Source organism: Amblyomma americanum, chromosome 3 (genome assembly GCF_052857255.1).
Source record: "Amblyomma americanum isolate KBUSLIRL-KWMA chromosome 3, ASM5285725v1, whole genome shotgun sequence".
Taxonomy (NCBI): Eukaryota; Metazoa; Arthropoda; class Arachnida; order Ixodida; family Ixodidae; genus Amblyomma; species Amblyomma americanum.
The window spans coordinates 73,863,168-73,878,779 of record NC_135499.1 but is presented as its reverse complement, the minus strand read 5'-3'; the positions used below and the strand labels follow the sequence as shown (position 1 = coordinate 73,878,779).

Sequence of the window (15,612 nt, the reverse complement as noted above, 5' to 3'; positions counted from 1 at the left end):
CCACCTAAGGGTCTCTATCCCAAAGACCCTGAACGGAAAAGCCTTTATTCTAAAGTCGTTTACGAGAAAGGCCTTTGACTCTCATTCCTATACCATAAAGGCCTTTATGATTGCCATTGTCATTAATGGCCCTCATCATTATTTAGTAGCGTTCTTTATCATTCCAAAACTATCACTATCACTATATATATCGCCCACTGCTGCTGTCTCACGAAGTCTCTGCTTCAAATTGCTATGATCACCCTTTACTATAACTTGTGCTAGGCTGCCGTGTGACGTGCTAATGACGTTTTTGGGCGCCACTTTTTGGTAAACATTGGGTTTCGCTGCTAATGAGCCGTACAGTACAATGCTTTCTATTTAATAACAGCTCTACAGAAAAATTGCCTTCATGTGCAGTGCTCACAGTGCCCAAAGAAGTCATCGAGTCTGGTGTACCCCGGCACCACCATGGTGCTTGCGTGGTGTTCCACGACAGCTACATGGGAGCAGAACAGAGTGGCGCCGCTTTTGGAGCGTTCCTTGTAAGCACCACCTTCTGTCCCTCCGCGGCTACTGAGGCAACGTGTCGCGCTCGAAGAGAACTTTAGATTGAATAAGAGAATGAATAAGTCGGCTGCTCTTTAGTGATGGCCATGTGGTGTTTTTCCATGGAGGGCCCTTAACCTGCGCAAAGAAGGGAGTGAGCCCTTAAAGCGACCCCGGGAACCAATTGAATTGCCCTGTTTCGATAGATTAACACATTTTGATAGCACCGAGTTTTATAAAGAACGAAAATTTAGTGCAGTTGTGCTTCGCGTGCACTACTTACAATTCAATGTTAATCGGATATTAGCCGAATTGAATTTTTAAAACTTGAAAGTATTCGGAAATCTACAATTCTTATTTTAAAACTTTTAGGATTATACGGGCAAATATGTTTCATGTCTTTGCAAGACGTGTTCAGATGCCTTGCAGGGCTTGACTACATTTCGGTGTTCAGGGTGACAGAGGGCAAGCTCAACTCAAACACTGTAACTGCATTGCGCCACAGGAACTAGCGACGTCGGTGGTAATATGGTCCCACATGGGCAGCGGTAGACGACGCATGTCAAACTTTCTTGGACAAAAGTTTGTTGAAGAATTGTAAGGCACTGTTATGGATATACGAAAGGTAATGGTCTGTTATTCCGGTGTGTTGCAACACATTTTACCCTTTTTTCTATCGCATTGCACATTTAGGACTGCTATACAAAGCCTAAGGGGAACGCTTTTGACGATCGCGAAAACGTTAATGGCAGAAAAAAAAAAATTGCAAGCCCGTTGACTGGAAGTCTGCGAATTTGCTGTTATAGTGAGATCTTACAATATATAGAAAAATTTAGTTCATTTACTCTTTCCCGTTCAAAAGTGATTTTATCCAGAACCTTTAGGTGTGCTGGGCATATATGCGATTAAAATTTCCAGAAAACTATGCGCTAAGAGGCGGATTTATGAAATGGTCCGTTACGAGGTGGAGACACAGGCAATGGTCGGATGCATACAATGCCTCCATATGCAGTGCTCGCTCCGTGAAGTGGCCCGGAGTAGTCATCGAGTCTGGTGCGCCCCCATGACGCCGGCGTTGACCTGACGGACCACAGCTACATGCGACCACAGTGAGTGGAGCCGCTTTCGGAGCTTGCACAAATGGGTGGTCCGCCGATGTCTTCTTGTAAGCACGGCCTTCTATCGCTCAGTAACCGCTGAGTCAACATCCAAACTCAAAAGTTCCTCAGGAGCCGCTGGTATGGAATTATGGGAATACGGACCCATGAAGAATGAAAAATCCGTAAATTCCCATACGTGCTTCCATAGAGCCCATACCGGCTCTGTACGCATTATACTGACTCCATAAAATTTATCACGGAAAAGTCATATTATGGAACTTGTCATATTTAAATTTTCAATAGAAATGGTGTGCACGAAAGCATTTTCAGTAGAGAAACCGACGCAGTGGCATATTGAGAAAATCCCGATTGATCGAAAATGTCGTGATGCCCAGCCTCACCATTGGCCGCGATGTAGCGCCAACGGTGAGGTCCAGTCGCCAGTGAGAGAGTGCCGGGGCCGCCTCCCACGGACGCTTGAAAGACACGGCTACGTTACCGAACAGTAGTATCCAATGCGTGAAGACGGATTTAATTCAAAACTAAGAATGGGTACGAAATCGATTTACGATCATTATAGAATACGGCCCCTGTTTCAACAGACTACCGCATTATGACGACAAGGAGGTTAACCACTCCGCCCACGCCAGCTGAATGGTTTGGAGTGAACAAGGCGCGTCTAGTGAATAGGCTTGAATACGAAGTTGTTTTTTCTTTCCCTTACGGCGCCGCGGGTCCCTGTCCAGTGAGAATTGTGAGACAGGCGTCATTTACTTTCCTTAAAACCAATATTCATTTCATTTTCCTTACCTTAGGCCCGGTCAGGTGTCCACTAAGATATGTGAGACAGGCGTGCTTGCCTTAAATTGTCCAACCGGCCAGGCGTCTACAGGATTGCACTTAAGCCTGCTGAAGAGTCGAAATGCGAAAGCCTTTTCCTTTCCCTCTTGCACTCTTCATTTTTATTTCTATTTTATTTTTGTTTTTTGAAGTTTTATTTTCCTTTCATTTATTATTTTTCAACTTTTAACCTTATTTTATACCAAGTAAGCCTTTCCTATATAAAATCAGCCACACACAACCTGCTTGAAAAACAGCATTAATTTTCATTATTCTATTTAATTAATCACAATTCATGAACCAAATTTTTCCCATTTCAAGATCTACTGATTTACTACATAACACAATCAAACTTGTGCACATTTATCTCCAGATAATGACATATTCATGCGGAAAAATATTGCGGACACCTCTTGCTGATGCGCCATAACCACTTAATGCTTTCGCAATTAGAAAGATTATTAATGGGAGTGCTATATTTATTGCTTTCGCATTTAGAAAGATTAATAAAGGGAGTGCTATATGCCTCATGCAAAGGAGTATGTGTCACCGAAAGTTGTCCGAAAAATGTGTCCACAGAAAGTGGTACTTCTCACGTGACCTTAACTCGTAGAAGACATTCGCAGGCTTTGGGGTTCGAACCCAGACCCTCTGCATGCCAGGCAGGCAAGAATGCATATGCCAGGAAAGGTCGTTGGTTCAATCATGCTAGAGGGGCACAATCTGAACGCCTGGCAGTGTGCATAATGGTCACTTTCAAGGTCATGTGATAAGTGCCACCTTGAAAAAAAGATGGTAATGTTCAAGTGTAAGTGCTTTCACATTTCTCGTGTGCAGCGGGCTGGACTCAGGCAGTCTCAAAGTTATCGTATTCTTGGCACTGAAATTCAGTGAGAGGTTTCTGAAATAAACCCTTCTCGAAATGAAGCCATTCGCACTCCTGCCATAGCGTCATCTCTCAGTATGTTTTCTAGGAGCTAAGAAGCTGCAGTCAGTACTTGTCAGAAGACGCCTCTAACTGCCGACTCTTATCTAAATTATTGAGTGTGCTAGAAATGAAAAGAACTTTCCAGCCTTGGCTCGTAAGCTTTTCTTTTGCCGAAAGAAGGCCGTCTGTGTTCGCTATAAATTTTTCACACGTGCAGTTCGTGAGATATACATAGTTTAGTGCTACATTTCCTCCTTCTTTATCAATATTCCTGCCGTGCTATAGGAAATCCTAAATGCAACATAGTAAAGAGATTTCACATGCTGTGAAGTGGTTATGCATTTAGCTCGTACTCTGACCACATCTAGATTTTTTCGCTCTCCCTAATGCTCATCAGTGCATCGCTAAGTTCTTAAAGATTCTGTCGAAAATATGATTGGGTTTTTAAAAATCATGGGTTCTACATTTCCGCAGGTGTATGTTCAAAAATTGCAGTTTCAAATAAGAGACACGACTGACGTCGTTAAGCTATAAAGGATACTACGGCTATGTGTTCAGACTATCAAAAGATTTGGAGACATCCTGTCCCATAATGACCATAGTATCAAGTCTTTTAATCGATTACCTGCCCCTTCAGCTGTAGCATATCTTATGCCTATTGGTTTGATCTGAAGCCTGTCATGGTATCAGGATATAAAGGTTTTGATCTTCCATAAATCTATTCAATCTAGTTTGAATTACGTGCTACATCAATTTTCCAACGCAAGAAAGGATGGAAATGCGTCTAAGATGCTCAAAGTTGAGTTTTTTTCTGGCTTCGGAATGAAGACCAGGTTCACTGCTTTCCCATGCTTGCGGTATTTCTACCTTGTCCCAGCATTCTTGAATATAAGTTGTAAGATTCTGAATGGAACCGTCGTCAAGATCCTGGGTATCCTGTTATGAATTTTGCAAGTCCGGCAGTCGTTTTGGTTCTTTGGCGGTTGAGTTCAGCCATCACTTCACCGACAGTGATGGGAGACTGTCCAATTCCGGGTTTTCCGAGCCCGCGTATTCAGGGAGACTCACAACTACAGAACAACTGAGGCAGCGATCCCTAACCTCGGCTATAAGTTCTTTTGTCAGAACTTCATATCTATACACCTGCTTTTGAAGCTGCTGTCGAGCCTCCCATTTTGTTTTCTCTGGATCTAATAGATGTCGGAGTAGCTTCCACGTTGCGTCACTGCCAATATTCTTATCCATTTGTTCACTAATATTACCCCAATTTTGCTTGGTGAGTTCCAATGCATGCTCTTCAATGTTTTTGTTCAATGCAGCAAGTTGTTTTCTGAGATTCCTGTCACCTCTCCTCTGGTTGATCTTCTGCTCTAAATCTTCCCATGATGTCTATCAATGACTTCCGGATCACCTTCAAGTTCTATCTCTTCGGTAGCGTCCTGAGCAGACTGAATAACTCCTTTGCTCCAACCGTTAATATTGCTTGTCGGTTCCTGCCCCGAGCTGATCGATATTTGTAAAGGTATCCCAATGTATACTCTCAACTCTCCTCTTACTGATGACCGGTGGGCCATTCTCAACAATGATCTGCATGAATTTATATCCCCATGTCGGATGGTGCGCATTAAAATCGCCCACTATCAAGAGTGGACTTCTTTTTGAAATAACCCTGGTTTCGCCAAAAGATTGCAAGAATCACATTTGCGATGCCTGGGTGAGCTATACAAGTTCAACATGAAGAAAAATGTTTTTACGATTACGAGGGAAGAGTTCCACCAAAACATGATCGATATGCACATTCCCCGTCTCGTGTTGCAGCGTTGAAATGTTTCTTTTTACAATGGTATGTCACTTGGGTAGCGTTACCCGACCACGCAAAAGATTTGTAAGCATTTTTCCAGAACTCCTGGACCGCAATAACCTCCGGTCGATCGCCATTGGTGAGAAAGGACTGCAGAACCGCACGTTCACGCGAGAAACCTCTACAGTTACATAGGCAAACTGTGTTATTACAGTGGTGCAGAGCCATCTTGTTTGAGTATTTGAGCCTCTTGGCAGAGCAATTGGAACTGCCTGTCCTTACTAGCAAATTCAACCTCCATTTGCTCGACAGCAGTGCCGACCTGTCTCAGCTGCTCAAGTACCATTTGAAGTATACCATACAACGACATTGTTTCAACATATATAGCTACAATTCTCACTCCGTGATGATCCTTGACCTCTGTTTCCTCAGCCCTGTTCTTCTTTAAGGGTGGAAAATTACCTGGCCGGGATGTTTCCAGTTCCAGTTCAGGTTTATTGGCTAGTTGCTTCTTAATGTAATCAAGTTGTTTGCATAACGTCTATGCGAAACTTCTTTGCGAACGGAAGCTGCTTGCATGCCTGTCACGGCGTGATCCCTGTCTGCGTGTGTCCTATGTGTGTGGCAGGAAAGACCTGTTTTTAAAACATTAATATGCGGAAATCGAAAGACGGAAGTATATGCTGAGAGAAAAAGGTGAGCAGTTAGACACCATTTATGTAAATGCATTCAGATCAGGTCAAATCGTCGTCCATGCTTAATAACACTTAGGCACATCCTTTGCACTCTCATGTCCTCTGAGATCAGGCATCTTGTATTGAAAAGGTTTACAAAATGGTAGCGCAAACTGCAGCTTTAGCAAACTGCTGCCTTAATTGAGTGCTGGTGCATTGTTCATTAAATGCGTACGCACTTCTTGCAGGGCTCGCACCTGGTCAGCCCGGATATGCGACCGAGTCTGTGGCAGCCAGCATGCACCCCAAGCCAGTGGCTGTATTTTTTGCCAACAAGTAAGAAGCTACTGTTTAAGGGTGACTCGCTCATCATCCTTATTGAGAGAGAATAAAACCATATTGAATTTTGAACCTCTCTCTGGGGCTTCTCTGTACTGTGGCCATCTACTAGGCCTCGCCCAAAACCTTACGGAAATGTTGGACAAATTCGTGAGGAATAGAGATGCAGTGTTTGGTTTGGGCTGCGAGCAAGTTATTGAGGGAGGTAGGATGAAGGTTTGGGTGTATTGTGCGTAGCTTATTTGTGCGGTATTCACTGAATATGGGGCATTCTGGCGGAATGTGCGTGAAAGATGGGATGACCTCGCAGTGGGGAGATGTAGGGGAGTCTGGCGGATTGCTTGATGAAGTGGTATATCGTAAACGGGTCCGAATGTAATATGCCTATGCACTCCTCAGTAATTAGGATGGAAGGATCAAATCCCGCAGAGGTGGAACTCTACATACTTTGTTGTCTGTGAGCTTTGGTAGCTTAGCTTGTCTTTCTCTAGCATGCGTTTTTTGTGCCATTGTCGTGTCCTCGATGTCTGGCTGCCGAAATGGGGTTTCAAGTAATTGCACTGGCGGGTAAGAATATATGCTCTTTTGTTCTCCAGTACGTCCTCATAGCCAGGAATGATGATGGTTTAGTGGTTTTAGTAGTTTAATACTAGTGCTTGCTGGAAAGTCTGCCATGCTTCTTGACTGCCCATCCGTGCGAGGACATTGTCGTGTTTTTGCAATGATAGAGTACCGGCTCAAACGATTGGCTGCTGTTTCGCCATTTGTAGTAGAGCGCACGTCCAGATGTACATTTTTAATGCGCCAATTTTCGGGTAGTGTGGCCATGAAAGTGTAGTGTGGTTTTCGGGTAGTGTGGTCATCTCTCCTCGGCAACCCGCATCCCTGTAACAAATGCAGGCGTCGGGGTAGTAAGTTTTCAGTTAGGTGCGAGGGGTGCTGGGTGCAAGTCTCAATCATTCCTTTTTACGGCAATGCCTCGTGAAGTGTGGAGAAGGTCGCAATATGCACAAGACCCGCAGCATATGCCTTTCCATAAATCTCGATCGAGCTTACATGTCTCAGGAAGGTCTATTGCCGCCTGGGGCATTTATTGCAACGCACTTGCCTAGCGAATTACACGAGCTTGCAAGAGAGGAACGCTCTAAATTGATAATAAGTGATATGAACTGGCAGTTGTCACTTGTCGCACTCAAGCCAACACATAATACGTAACATAAGGGTTGTATTTAGTAGCGAGTGCGATCAGTTCGGGACGGATGGTTGAGTTTGTGTTGTGTACGCGGCACTGGTCGGAACAAAGGATTTCGTTTCAGGAACAAATGATTGTGTTTCAGAGATTAATGTTCATATCAACTAAACATGTTAATAGTGTACGTTGCTGGTAACATAACACTTACCGTACCGTACGATAACACTTGATTCTGTAGCTTCAAAAATAGATACATACAAATGCTTTTAGAAGTTCATGGGTACTATGACATCTGAACTCAACTAGTAAAAAAACCTTAGCTTTGGAATTCACCACTACCGTATGACCGGACTGAGTTAAGTGTACAAGTAATGCCCTTTAGTAGTATCACAAACATGCACAGCAGGAAAGCAGGTAGTATTTGCAGACGAAAATGCAGTAACTTAGTGTGTCTTATCCTTGACCTCACTCCTGCAAAGTACAATTGAAGTTTCGTTTTTTTTAATGAAGCATGCTTCCACCATGCAGTGACTCCACAGCGACTGTTCAGTTGTGCTTTACTGCTCTTGTATAAAATTTGATCGTGATCCAGACGTAGGCATTACTTTTTTTTTGTTCCATTGACAGTGATGGCTCACACTCTCGTGCACGATCTTTCACGGAGCATCTAGTCTCTCCTACGTACGTGTTCTCACAGTTTATTTGTATCTCATGGACTCTCGCAGCCTTATAATATTCATGGATTACAAGGGGCCTGGCAAGCGTTTTCTCATCATAGCTTTTCTTCTTTTTTTCGTGATACGGGGGCATAGATTCGCCAATAATCAACCACTCTGAATTCAAGACTTGTTTATAGTGTGTGTGCCCCTAATATCTATTCCCCTGATATGACCTGCCTTCTTTGGTACAGGAAAGGCGGTTGCACAACGGGGCCGTCAAAGTTGGCATCAGGTACGTGCTCGACAGCTGTACTTGCCTGCCCTCTACTTTAGTTTGTGTGATAACATTAGCGAATCTGACATCCCCACTGGTTTCACTTCAGCTTCAGCTTTTTGTACAGCGTTGCAGCAGTGTTTCAACCACTGCCTCCACAACCGTACAACAGAAGCCGACACAGATGAGACTCCACAGACATTATTACCTCGTCATTCAGTGCACATGAAAATCGTTAAACTTGCAGTTGGCGCTCTGATCCTACAGTGTGCTCTCCTGAAGATGTGTTCACAAGATTGCAGGGAAGATTTATTTCCTACGTGCGCTGCCTTGTGGGGCTGAAACTGCAGTGATAGATAAGTCAGAGCGACAAAGGGATTAAACCAATGTGAGACCGGGGGTGATGACTTATGTGCATCAATTATAAAGGATAGCAGTGCTACGCCCTGCGCTAAAGGTTGTCTAGAGCTTTCAAATCCTTTACGCTTTTTCATGTGTTCCTTCTTTGCTGCAACATGTGAACTGCCTTCTGCTAACACAAAATCTAAAAGCGGTACGCATTAGTACAGCTGTGTACGGTTAATAATGCCGTAAAATTATAGGAATATATATCTTTCGGCTGCTGATAAGGGGGCACACCGGTTAAAACAGGTGGCACCAGCATGGCGCAGCGCAAGTATCTTCCTCTTTTCAAGAAGAATATCGGTTATATTTTCTGCGTACGTTCTCAAGATGGCACGTTGCATGGAAGTAATGTTCTTATTACCACAGGTGCTGCCAAGTTTCATAATTGTAATCATATCTTTTTTTCACAGCGTGGATTGACAGTGTAATCGAGTGGTTACATAGACATAATAGTGTTAAGGGCCTCCGCCGCAGAAAAGCCAGAGCCGTCGTCAGCGTAGTTAGATGTGAGCGAAAAATATATATAAAAAAATCTCTAAGCAACCTAGGTGGGCACAAAGGAGGCAGATAGGCCACCTAGGTCATGTGACCTTGCGAAATCGTCGCAACGAGCTGACAGGTTTGTGTGAAAACCGCCTATTGTGACCGGTTGGAGTAAATTACTGACGAAGAGGAGGCGTTGCTCGGAAGAAGCAACCTGGGTCTCACAAGCCACATCGATGGCTGTACTTGAAGGAAAAGGAGGCACCTGCCGGGACGTATGGCTTCACCGCTTTCATCATCATCATCATAATCATCAGCCTTACTACACCCACTGCAGGGCAAAGGCCTCTCCCATGTCTCTCCAATTAACCCTATTTCACCGCTTTACCAATGCGCTTTGATAGGTATGAGGACTCGGCGATCTGTGAATAGATAGTGATACATTCTGCACATATAGGCATTACCCCAAAAGGGGTATAGCATGACGCTGTTGGGGTGGAAAATATCCCCTGCGGCTTTTCACGAAAAGTAGCCAGTGGTCGTTCTTCCGCGGTAACGTTTGGTTCCTCACACTTAACTTTGTGTCAGCAGGTTCACTATGATGTCATTCAATAAGTTAGTACAATCTTGTTGATAGCGCGCAGATAATCCAAAAACTGCTTTAAACCTTAAGCAAGCAGTATAAATGGCAACAATGGTTGGTTTAATTGTCCGAGGCAAAATATGGGCTGGGAGGGACGCCGTATATAGGGCTCCGGACTCATACCTGAGGCTTTGGCGCCCCTAAATAACAATCTGGGCCATGTGCTGGCATCTCGCAGTGCACGCATGTTTCTCTTCTGGCAGGTGCAGCGGGTAGAGCTACGCATGTCTCTGGTCAGTACTCTGAAGGAGCTTATACGTAAGATGGTAATGAGCTGGCACAGAGAAATTTTCGATATGCAAAATTGAGGTCAGTGTGGTAATTATCTAGCTAGACATAGACTCTATTGTCGATGCTACATTGCGAGACAGGATGAATCAGTTGCATTTGTGGACTGCTAACTGAATTAGAACAACGATAAAACTTCGAAGAAAGTGACGCTGTTTGACAGACTCATAGCTATTGAATCTTCCTCCTCATGATTCATTTTGTTGGAGCCGCTTTGAAAGTATAGTTCTTAGAAATAGCATAAGCTGCTAATGAATGCAAAGCAAGTTACATAGACAACCCTGACGGTTAGAATCAAGCGCAAAAAAAACCCCTTTTTTAGAATTGTATGGCAATTGTTTCCGCCCTCTAGCTTTGCTTATCAAGTTCGGGGAACATTAGTGAGCCTACTCAATGATCAGAAGGCTGACTATGCCATTTGATATCATAAATGCTCATCTCGCAAGCACATAATCAGAGAACCGGAAAAAAATATCAGGTCCCCCCAAAACGGCGCCCCTCGCAGCGCATATGCCTATTTATGACTTACACGTGTACAATATGCTTGTGCCTTTTTTTACGATACTCGGCACCTGTGGTAAGCGGAGAAGTTATTCTCACTGCTGTATATAGTTCATACCCCTTCCTGATGACGTAATTCGTTAAGGGCAATCTGGAGGACAAACGTGAACCAGGATTGTATGCTGCATACTAAGGCAAGTCTGAGCGTTCGAAAGCATTCCCGTTTCCGCTCGTATCACGCAGCATTGGTTTAAGTGAGACTGCTTTGATCCCGCGGGTGGATACATCCTGCATAACAAGCCTGTATGCAATGGAGCCAAAGATATCAACCTCTCGTAACGTATGTCCGTGGCCAGTAAGAGTTCAGTGGGTGTGGCCGCTATTTTGTGCGCCAGAGGCAGAAAAAATGCTTCGCTTTTTTGTCAACATTTACTCCGCGCTTGCTCTGCTTGTGCCCAGGGTAGTTGCGTACCTACTCTCAAGCATTCACTGATCTCCGTTAAGAAAATTTGAAGTATGGCCTCCGCCCGCAGCACCACTGCGTTTGCTGCCACGCTTGTGGTATTCTTAGGAGCTTCCATTTATTTTCGCCTAATATTAAACGAAAATTTTTCTTAAATTGTGCGTGTTTAAGTGAATTTAAAACGAGGCCTTATACTAATAACTTCCTTTCTTGCAGGCCAGACCTCCGGTAGCAGCGCGCGGCCGACTATGGCCGGTACGTCAAAACTTATTTCCCTGCCTGGTCAATTCACTGATGTTGCGCTAAAATACACTTCTCTTAATGGTGCAAAAGGGGACTGACCTGCAAAATTAGCTCAGGTACAGGCGGGAAATTTAGAGTGCATGTGGTCTGTCAGCTGTGGTGTTTATTTTTTTTTGTGTTCACGGTTGTGGGGAGTGTTGCATTAGCTAACTCTAGAAAGATGCTAGCGCTAATGGGAAAAAAATTTCGTTTAAAACTCTGTGACAAAGGTTGTCCTAACGTACCCCGCTCAGAATATTTTTTTCTTTCTCCAAAGCTTGTTTTACGAGCCTGTTTCAGGCATTTTTTAAAGTTTTTGCCTTTTGGCTTTGAATTATTGATGTGTTCGAAACCTACACATTAGAAACTGAAACCGTTCCCAAGCCTGCGATAGGTTGATCTGTTGTGTTTTCTAGATGCTAACAAGTGGCGTTCTCAAAGCTACCTGATTAGCACCAAAATTATTAAAGGCGTACTTTTTGCAGTATTTGCTCCTAATCCTCGGATGCAGTCTTAAAGGAAAGCGGCGGAGTCGATAATTATTGACTGGTCCACAAACAAAAGTAACCTTGGGACTCGTGTCAAATAAGCATGAGCATATTAGATGGAGGTGTGAGACTTTCTTCGCCTAAACGATGGGCGCCTGTGTTTGATGCTCGTAGTCCGGGAAATATGTGTACTGCGTTTTCTGTGCTTTTTCACCAATTTATAGGAAACTCCAAGTTAAACGTATTTATTGAAGTAACGGTGGCATTGCTTTGTAAAGCAGTGGGGCGAGAATTTCTCTTTTCTGAGCATATGCAGCTTTCTTCGCTACATCCTGTGCTTATCATTGCTTTGCTAAATTATTAGGTTCTGTGGAAAACAGGATTACGTGTTTATGCTGGCTTCTACAAATCAGTATGCATAAGTACAAAACTATTTCACTAAAGGAACCGGACTGACGTCACTGGCCTATAACACACTGAAATACTAACGACGGCATTCATGTAGCCAGAATGCTTGGCAATCTCCACAGAAGACTACGGCAGAGGTCGAAAGCTTTTAGGGGTGATTTATCATCTGGTTTGCAGAATATCTTTTCTCTTATTAACTACAGGCCTCAAGAACGCCAGTCAGGTTAGAAATTTTAATATTCAATACTGGTATGCTCTAAATTACCATGCTAGGAGCCATCAAATTTTTTTTAGAAGAAAATCTGCCTCTACAATTTCGAAGAAGGTGAGATTAGTACCGGGGACAAACTTCGTCAACAAAATGATGGAGGATGTGCTGCAATGATGTTTTGAAAAATATCTGCTGCGTTTGCTAGTCGCCAAAAAAAACTACCAATTTCCAAAACATCGTTGTTAGCTTAGATGGGGCACACCCGAGAGAAAGCCACCTATTAGTAATGTATGCTTGCGTACCAAGGTCCTGAAAGGATCGATGTGCATGTTGGCTCGAAGCCATGTGAGCATTTCAGTGGCTTCTTATACTGCCCTATAATGGCTAAAGTAATCTTGGCAGTCTTTTAAAGCTTTACCTGTTTGAGCCGTGTAGTCATTACTCACTGCTTGCTCTTCACAGCAAGTTTGACCGATGAGTGCAACCATAGGGGTCATGCAGGTTACACAAATTTGCGTTAGGACAAGAAGTCGTGACAACGCAGTTAGATGCTGCGGTGAATGTAAATAAAAAAACCTTCCTCTAGCTCTGTTTCCATCACATTCGGCTGCTTAGGGCAGGGGTGTTTCAGAATATTTGCTGTAACTTTTTCGAGTTATGATCGGGCAAAAAGAGTACCGTACTCCGCTTAATGGCGTGGTTTTGGATCTTATTTTCAAAATAGGCTCGCATTTTCTAAATTCCGACTTTGAAATTGATTAATAAGAACAAATCGATTAATAAGAACAAATCGTTATAAGACTGCTTAACTTAACTTTGCAGGCCCAACAACTGGGCTTGTGCGAACATCTAATCTCATCCTCCCATCAAACTTTATGCCACCCCTGCTACGCTCGCCTTCTCATGAAATAATTTTCTACTCTAAAGAGCAACCGGTTGTTTTCCTATGCTGAGAGTTTATTGTAGTTACTACTCGTGTGGTAATTGGATGCTAAACAAAACTTTATTTGAAATCTTACGTGTTGTGTTAAAAGGAAACACGTCGAATTTCGAATCAAGAGTTGTGTAGAAACGTTCATAAAGGGTGCATGTTGACTCCTAGAAAATGGGCGATTTGATTACCTGATTGAGTTGTGTATAATGATGAAATAAACTCGGGGAACTTTTACACCTCTTTATTGCCAGCTGCGTATTTTACTGTCACTGGCTGCTAGGTAGAACAAGTTCAAACGATGTCTGCAGGCGAGGGGACTTAAAATAAAGCTGAAATCTATCGCCGTCTGATATCTGGGCAGAGGGAAAAATGGATGGAATGGAATCCTCCTAGTGAATTGAGGCGTCATGGCGAAAGGATGACAATGCACAACTGAAACGTGGCTCCACGGGAAGTAGTTAGTGGCTGGCTACTGTGGCAGGAGGGCGTTACGACGGACCAGTGCACAACCTAGGTGTGGACCTAGGACAGAATTGAAAAGTACTTGGCGAAACCAAAGCTACTGGAGCTTTAGCAGTTATACGTAACATTCTCTAGACATGAATTTCCATTAAATGTCATTGATGAACACCACGCAAAAAATAGATACCTTTTAAATGGCCCCTCAGTTTCCTTACCCTGCTCTGCTCAGTGGCCTTCTCGTAATATGATAATAAAGGGTTTAACCTTTTAGGGTTAAGTATGAAACCAATAAGACGCTTCATGACGTCGGAGATACTGAATGGAAATCATAAAAGCTATAAGGAACGAATACCAATATGAAGGAGGCATAAATAGCAAAGTGATTTTCATATAGTCTATCATATGAATTGAATATTCGTATTACTGTATACGAGCGGGTCATATACCAGGCTTCTGTGGAGACATCCCAGTTTTTGGCACATAATACACGTCGTTATTTCCTAAGAAATAGAACGATTTCTCATCAGGAACAGTAAATGGCAGAATGCGATGAATACAAAAGAAAATAGCCTTTTTGGTTACCTTTTGACTTCAGATGAGGAGGAGACGTAAGTAAAATAGTACAGTAAGTTATTTCTTGTATTAACCCCGGCATCAAAGCAACCTTGTAACTAAGCATCGCTTTACTGGCGCTTTGCGCAGTGCTGTTACGTATTGTGGGATTCAAAACTTATCGTAGGGCATAAATGGTTTTATGATTTTAGGTGGAGGTACTGAAAGCTGTGGTTCAGTGCTACCAAATATAATCCCAGCCACCTATTTAGTATTGTGGCCCTCCGAGGCAACACGAGTGAACAATCTCAAGCATGGCTGCTGTGGATACATATGGCGGGTAGTTTTGTCGTAAGAGGAAAGGTTCTGAAAATCCTGTACAATGTGTACACCGCAACGTTTGAGATTTACATTGTAAACAGCTTGATAACTTCTCGTAATAACTTTAGTGTGTATCTCCAGCATTTCTGCTGTTTTGGTATAATTTTTACCCATTGTTTCACTCATTTGGGAATTAGCAATGAGAACGTGCGAATATGAAGAAATTTTTAAATTAGACGTCGAAACTGGTACTAGGTTTCGAAACTCATAAGTACATACACTGCATTTAGCGACCTCAGCTTGTATGTGAGACTTAGTCCCTTAAGTTAGCTGCCGAAGTAAGGGTAGTGTTCTGCAAAAAAATTTTTGGTGTTTCGTTAGAGACAGAATGCTGGACGAAAAAGAATTTTTGTTGAGTACCTTATGGATGCTATAAGCTGGGAAATGTAAATCGGTGATAAATCAAACTAGTGCGTAGATAATTTAGGAAGTCTTCTGGTAAAGGCTGGCCAAAGCTGGCATAGGACTGTGCTAGAAGTGTTCTAACAGTTGAGATGTGACGCGCCCATGTCCAACATTCTTGGAGAAAAATGTTGAAGAAAATTGTAAGACACCATTAAGCAAATATTGAAGATAATGGTCCATTCGGCGTCAAGGCAGAAAACTCTTTTAAAGTGTTTCCATCGATACGATCGAACAGTTGACTTCCCTCGGGTGATCTGCAAATATATTGATTGTTAGAATGAAATCTTCCAAAAGTTGCGTTCATAAACGGTTTTACGTTCAGGAATGATTTTATGCAGATTTGCTGGTTATGTTTAACTCTCAAAACAACT

General features: G+C 43.1%; 1 protein-coding gene and 1 long non-coding RNA gene across 2 annotated transcripts in view; both read left to right on the top strand.

Moving 5' to 3' along the window:
• The window catches only part of LOC144123064 (uncharacterized), a 166,190-nt gene that overhangs the window by 74,026 nt on the left and 76,552 nt on the right, over positions 1-15,612 (top strand). The gene's annotated exons all lie outside the window — the stretch shown is intronic.
• The window catches only part of LOC144126352 (uncharacterized), a 97,966-nt gene that overhangs the window by 13,305 nt on the left and 69,049 nt on the right, over positions 1-15,612 (top strand). The gene's annotated exons all lie outside the window — the stretch shown is intronic.